This window comes from Gadus chalcogrammus, chromosome 3 (assembly GCF_026213295.1).
Source record: "Gadus chalcogrammus isolate NIFS_2021 chromosome 3, NIFS_Gcha_1.0, whole genome shotgun sequence".
NCBI lineage: Eukaryota > Metazoa > Chordata > Actinopteri > Gadiformes > Gadidae > Gadus > Gadus chalcogrammus.
The window spans coordinates 11,796,067-11,803,566 of NC_079414.1; the positions used below are offsets into that span (position 1 = coordinate 11,796,067).

A 7,500-nucleotide genomic window follows, 5' to 3' on the forward strand; every position below is an offset into this window, starting at 1 on the left:
CGTGAAGCCTGAAGATGAAGGGAAACAGACAGGATTAGCAATTAGAGATCCTCCCTCCATCTCATGCCCAGCACCACAGCTGGCTACCGGCTAACTGCATAGTGAAACTACAGTATGGTGGGGAGCATTATGTGTGTGTGTGTGTGTGTGTGTGTGTGTGTGTGTGTGTGTGTGTGTGTGTGTGTGTGTGTGTGTGTGTGTGTGTGTGTGTGTGTGTGTGTGTGTGTGTGTGTGTGTGTGTGTAGGTGGGTGTGTGTGTAGGTGGGTGTGTGTCTGTAGGTGTGTGTGTGTGTGTGTGTGTGTGTGTGTGTGTGTGTGTGTGTGTGTGTGTGTGTGTGTGTGTGTGTGTGTGTGTGTGTGTAGGTGGGTGTGTGTTTGTAGGTGTGTGTGTGTGTGTGTGTGTGTGTGCATAAGACGTACGTACCTGTGTCTGTGTGTGTGTGTGTGTGTGTGTGTGTGTGTGTGTGTGTGTGTGTGTGTGTGTGTGTGTGTGTGTGTGTGTGTGTGTGTGTGTGTGTGTGTTTATGTGTGTGTGTTTGTCCGTGTGTGGTTGAGTGGCCATTGTCAGAAGACTTGCCAGTTAGACAGTAGGCTTGAAACCCCTGGGAGACAGGCATCTGGACAGTTGGCATTCATCAAACCTTCCTCCCTACCCCTTCGCAAATGTATTCCCATTCTGTCACTCTGCCCCTACCCCCGTCTTTCTCCCTCCCGCTTTCTCTCTCACTCTCTCTCCCCCTCTGACTCCCTCCCTCTCCCTCCCTCTTCCCCCTCCCTTTCCCTCCCTCCTCCCCCCTCTTTCTCCCCTCTCCCTCATTCCTCTCCCTCCCTCTTCCCTTTCTCATTCCCCCGCTCTCTCTCCCTCCCTCCCTCCCTCCCTCCCTCCCTCCCTCCCTCCCTCCCTCTCCACTCCTCCCTCTCTCTCCCTCTCTCTCTCTCTCTCTCTCTCTCTCTCTCTCTCTCTCTCTCTCTCTCTCTCTCTCTCTCTCTCTCTCTCTCTCTCTCTCCTTCCCTTCAACTCTCTCTCCCCCTCTCTCTGTCCCCCTCTCTCTCTCTCTCTCTCTTGCCATGAATAAATAATTCTGAGGTCTCTCTGCCTGTGTGAGAGATTGGAAGGCACATTTTATTTAGTTATTTTCTACTCTTACATCCCTGAATGCATTCGGCCCGTGTTGCAACATGCTATTGTAGCCCAACCACGCATTAGTGACGCTCGCCCAGAGGAGATGAAAGGACGGATTCAAGAAATGTGTCACCCATGTAAAATAATAATTACGCGAATGAATTCATCCCCATGATTAATTGAAACAACCGGTTAGCTATAAATATGCACGCTGTGGACATGCGCACGTACAGTTCCTGACGCTGCTGTTTGGGCGAGAGCGAGAGACCTTTAAATGGGTCAGACGTTGTTAATAGGAGACGAGGAGAAGAGAGAGCCGTCCTCTGTCGCGCGGCCCCTAGCATCCACCCTCTGCAACCTCAAGGAGCCTCCCAACCCGTTAATTACGCGCGTTTACACTTAAGAAGAATGCTCTGGGTTATTTCCTTATTTCATTAGTAACTAATCCATGCACTCGTTCATTGACTCTGTGCCAGTCCCTGATACAATCTGCCACCAGGCTACTTCGTTTTTTTTTTTTTACTCCACATCCCCCAAGTGCTGACCTTAATCACGTGCAGATACACACCGAGTGTCTCTGAAGACTTTTTACCGGGAGAGATAAGGAGCTTTGCATGATAGGCATTCTATACCTACACCACCCTGCCTCCCCCCTCCTCACCCCACTCCCCCCACCTTATTTATTTACAAGTAAACTCTCTCTCTCTCTCTCTCTCTCTCTCTCTCTCTCTCTCTCTCTCTCTCTCTCTCTCTCTCTCTCTCTCTCTCTCTCTCTCTCTCTCTCTCTCTCTCTCTCCTCTCTCTCTCTCTCTCTCTCTCTCTCTCTCTCTCTCTCTCTCTCTCTCTCTCTCTCTCTCTCTCTCTCTCTCTCTCTCTCTCTCTCTCTAGCCAGGACATCGGGGGGGCCGAGCAGGGGAATGATGAATTGTGGGTAATACTTATATACATAAGAAACCATTAATAAACATTTGATTAATTATTGTAATTGCTAATGATGTCAATGTTAACCAAGGTATTTACCCAACCTTAACTCTATCGAATAAGGAATAAATGAATACCGTAGCTAACACGAACACCATCAGTAAATGATTACTAGACCAATAGTTAACTTTTAATTGACCGTTAAATGCTTATTAATGCATTAACAAAAGTGAATTAATGTTTAATTATAGGACTGTTATAGAATAGTGCAGATATTATATCTATATATATATTTATGTATATATATATATATATATATATATATATATATATATATATATATATATATATATATATATATATATATATATATATATATATATATATATATATATTTATGTATATATATATATATATATATATATATTTATCATATGCATACAGATAAAGACTGCACTATTCTGTAACTTCTATAACACTTTACAGTACAATTAACTAGCAGTATTCGTTTTATGAACAATATGAACAATATTATATATTACAGTTATATGTTACACCCAAACGGGACAGACTGTAAGAACTTGTGTTTCCTGCATTGCCTCCTTTATTGCATTTCTCTTTCGCTGACTGTCTGCATTCTGCAGCCGCTACCAAAGCTATGCCACAACCTGTGGATCCAAACAGCTACGGGAAAACTGGCTGACAATGTTAAGTGGAAATCTTCGTTTCCAATTCATTGTTATTTTCATATCCTACCCCGCCGCAACCTGCCATTCGCATGTTCTTTAAAAAGAACATCACGCTGAAAACACATAACACATTTTGTCGGGCCGTTCTGTCTGTCTCTGACTTCACTGTACAGTAAGTGCATGTGACTGCTCATGCACGCTTGTGCACGTGAATGTGCACGCGCACGTGATTGTGCTCCTGTCTGTGGCCGAGTGCCGGTAGCTTTTCCACCTGTATTATTTGTGAGGTCATGTTTGCTGACACTCCAAGGTGTCGCCGTGTCTGGTGGGAAGAGGAGAGACAGAGAGTGGTAGAGAGAGGTAGAGAAAAAGGTGTGGGGGGGAATTGGTAGAGAGAAATGTGGAGAGAGGGTGTAGAGAGAGGCAGGCAGAGGGAGGTTGAAAGAGGGAGGGAAGGTTTAGAAGAAGAGTGAAACATGGAGAAATGAATGAACAGAGAGGGGAAAATACAGAGCGGAGAGAGAGAGTGGTACTGGATAAGCGAGAAAGGGGCGGTGATAAATTGGAGAGGGATACAGAAAGACAGAGGGACAGAAGGAGAGACAGATTGGGAAGGATTGAGAGAAGGGTATGCAGAGGTAGAGAGTGGTGGAGTGCTGGGTTAAGGAGGAGAATAGAATTCAAAACGGTGTTCTCTGTAGGGGATGGCTGGAGCAGGCAGGCGAGGAGAGGAGGAGAGGAGAGGCAAGAGGAGGTGAAGTGAGAATAGAGGTGAGAGAGGTGATGTAAGACAGGACTCAGACAGGACCCTGAGGAACTGGGAGAGGGACTTTTACCCTTTTTCCACCAGAATGAACTGGTATATGCAGGTTTCTTAAACGTGGGGAAAACCCTCTAAAAATAGGAGGATGACTCTTCTCCTCTATCATTGCCAGTAGACAAGTGGGCCTCCCTGTTACTTTCCTGGTTTGTCACATCGGGCAACAAGGTGAGTTAAAATTAGAAAAGAGAGTTTGTGAACAGTAGAAAAGAAAGCAAGTAGGTGAAGAAAGCAGCATGGAGGCCAGCGAAAATGTTACATTGGTTAACTTCTCCAGCCTCTTACTCTCTGCCGTCTATTTTGGGACAATACGAAGAACAAAATTGCTTTTGCGCGTTGTTCCTGTTTATTGACCCTCGGACGTCCATAACTTCAACACAGCAGAAAAGGGAAAAAATGTGCGAGTCTACTCGAATGTCATGGTTCCACCGCTGCTGATTTGAGCTTGAACCTACTACTGCAGAGTAATTTGTCCCGGGGATGAATACCGATCGTAACCTTTCCCACTAAAGACAATAGCCAGATGTTAGCCAGTTTCCTGTCCACTGGGAATGGGGCTATTGGAGAGAGAGAGAGAGAGAGAGAGAGAGAGAGAGAGAGAGAGAGAGAGAGAGAGAGAGAGAGAGAGAGAGAGAGAGAGAGAGAGAGAGAGAGAGAGAGAGAGAGAGAGAAAGAGAGAAGGAGGAAGAGAGATTGATTTGGAAAGAAATAGACTGAGACTTACTGAGAGAGCCAGAGAGAGAAAGAGAGAGAGACAAACAAAGAGGAAGGAGAAAGGCAAAAGGAAATTAAGGGTGTTCGTAGAGAACAAAATGCACATATACACACACATATACACACAAGTATACACTCAAACACATGCACATCTGCACATAACCAATGGAGATTATGACTGACGCCATCGTTCATTTTAAGAAGAATCATCCACGGGGTGCGTGCGTGCATGCCTATGTGCGTGGTGTGGGTGCGTCTGTGTCTGTGTCTGTGTGTGTGTATTTTTGCGGCCGTGCATGTGTGCTTGTGTGTGTGGGAGCATGGGGTGAAACTAATGAAGATCTGAGTGAGAAGGAGGGTAGCATTTTAATTGGTCTCCCTCTCCCTCCTTCCCTCCCTCTCCCCCCTCACCCATCCTCTCTCCCTCCCTCCCTCCCTCCCTTCCTCCCTCCCTCTCTCCATATCTCTGTCTGCCTCATTTTACCTCTCCCCTTTCCTCCTTCTCATTCGATTCTCCTCCTCGAGATGGAAAGTAAACCTGATGTGGGTTTTACACAAATGTCCCGTGGCTGTAAATGTGGCTAATCAATTATTAATAAACAATCTTTAAAACCTCTCCACGGGGAGACCCTGCTAGAGTTCTGCTGTTTCGCCGTGATGGAAACAATTAAATATGTTTTAAATATAGTCTGGAGGACGGAAGGAAGATCATTCACTTTCTTATTTATTTTGATATTGATTTGAATATAAGCCTGTTTGTTTGCGCGCTGCGAACACGGTCTGTAAACATGTGGAGAGAAACTAAATCATTGAGTCGAGGAGGAGAGACTCGTGTTCAACACATAATTATTAGCGTCACCTTATCAAAAGACGGGTTGTTACAGCATTGAGACGAAAGACAGGGGACTGCCGTCGCAACTGCGTGTGTGAAGTGTGTGTGTGCATGTGTGAGCCTGAGAGTGCAGTTCAATGTGCATTAATATATGCCCCACACACACACACACACAAACGCACACACACACACACACACACACACACACACACACACACACACACACACACACACACACACACACACACACACACACACACACAGACACACACACACACACACACACACACACACACACACACACACACACACACACACACACACACACACACACACACACACACTCAGACACACGCTTTAAGATGAAGTCATGTTCAAGCTGTAATCTGACAAAGCTTGCAGAAGCTTCTCATCTCCAGGGGGTGATGTAAGAAATCACAAAATGCCTCGTCCTCCCTCTCTCTTTATATGCCTTCCTTCAGCGGCCCTTTGTGGTTTCAATGTTCAGTTAACTGCATAACCGCCCCCTTCCCTTTTTTTTGTTGTATTATTTGAATCTCTTCTGAATCTGTAGATATCGAAATACAAGTCTATGAGGTTACACACGATACAATCACACATTATTACAATACTACACTTTTTTGTGGGGAATGTTAACAATTTGCTGTTGGAGTCTTCACAATGCACAAAATACAACACAACTGAATAAAGTTACGATTTAAATAGTTTTACCACAAAATACTATGTATCGACTTTATCACACTCTCTGACTTTTTTTTTGCTGTTTAAAAGGTACTACGACATTAGACAAAAGTGGGAAAGCAAAAACAGAAATAGCGAACGCAGGTGGAACACCATTTGTGGTTTTAAATGTTGGGGTTCTCTCTCTTTCGCTACCCCTCCCGTTGTCACTCCCTCCGTGTTCAATCTGAGCACTCTTCGCTACTGTGTTCATCTTTCGTCTTCCTTCATCTGTTCCCTAAAACCCAATCTAACTCTGTTTCTCCCCTTTTATTCCCCGCTCCCACTCGTTCTCATGTATATTTATGCTGCAACACTAAAACCTCTGGAAGACTTAATATGAAATCCTCCAGCCGGAATATGTCAGTAAATGTGCATAAGTTTTGTTATGTGTGCACATTTTTTGCACTCCATTTTTTGGGAGCGATGCAAGCATATGTAGCATCATTATGTACCTGAAAATATTCAAGAGAAAGGTTTTAGTTCCACTGTCATGGCCGCACCATCTTGTGTTCATCTCCCCCCCACTGTGGATGTCTGGACTGTGCCCCAGTGCATGATGGGATAGAAGAGTTGTAAAGAAACATTACATCTTTAACGTAAGGAGTGATTCTAACACCCTAACACTCATACAAGTCACAAACTCGAAAGAAGAATACAATGAGGAAGAGGTAAAGGATTACACAAACAGAACGACATCGAGACAAAAAAAAGAAAAAACTTTTTTTAAGGACAATTTGGCGCCACGTTATCCGACCCATGTGACAGAAACCGAAATCCCTCCCGCAGAAGCCACTCCCCGCAGTCAAAGCTTTCAGTCCTTCTCTGCTACTTTACACACATACAGAGACACAAACGCGCATACAACACTACACTTTACACATGTGACGCAAGCCCCAGATGATGTCATTTGCACAGCAATTCAAGCAGAATCTAGCACCATTAACCACCATTAACGACCACTAAATTACACACAAACACACACGCAAACACCATCCTAAGCTGGGACCATACATTAAAATCTTAATTAATACAATGTTTTATAGACCAATAAACCAAGGATGTTTTGCGTGTGCCGTGTCTGTGCCTGTGTCTGTGTATGCATGTGTGTTTTTTGTGTGAGATTGTGAGGAAGGCAAAGTGAGTGTGCAAGTCTATGCGTGTCTGAGTATGTGTTTTGTTTGGAGTCCGTGTATGTGTGCATGTATCATCCGTGCTTGTGTGCATGCCTCGCTGTGTATGTGTGCATATGTGTTGGCGGAGAGTACTGTGGGTGTAAGTAAGTAAGTATATGAGTTTAGAGTGTGTATTGGTAAAATTGTGTGTTAAGTCAGCGTGCATTTCAGTTGGAGACTGTGTATGTGTTTGGGCAGTCTGGTTGTGAGTGTGTGCGCGTGTGTGCATGCTTGCATGCCCTTGTGTGTATCTGTGTGGTTGTGTGAGTGTGTGCAGGCTGCAAGGCTGACTCCCTGATAGAGAGAACGTGGGAATAGGGGAAAGAGGTCTATTCATCCTTCCACTCCCTCATTCACTCCCTCCTCTCGCCCTCTTTCAGACTCAGCCTTTGTTCTCTAAATGGCCTCTTTACGTCTAGTAGAAACTCTAGTTGAGCTAAATACCCTCTTGTTGTACCCAAATACACACAAAAAGACACACACAC

General features: G+C 44.7%; 1 protein-coding gene across 1 annotated transcript in view; it reads right to left on the reverse strand.

Moving 5' to 3' along the window:
• Nucleotides 1-7,500, reverse strand: part of ndst3 (N-deacetylase/N-sulfotransferase (heparan glucosaminyl) 3) — a 56,407-nt gene that overhangs the window by 47,319 nt on the left and 1,588 nt on the right. The window lies entirely within an intron of this gene.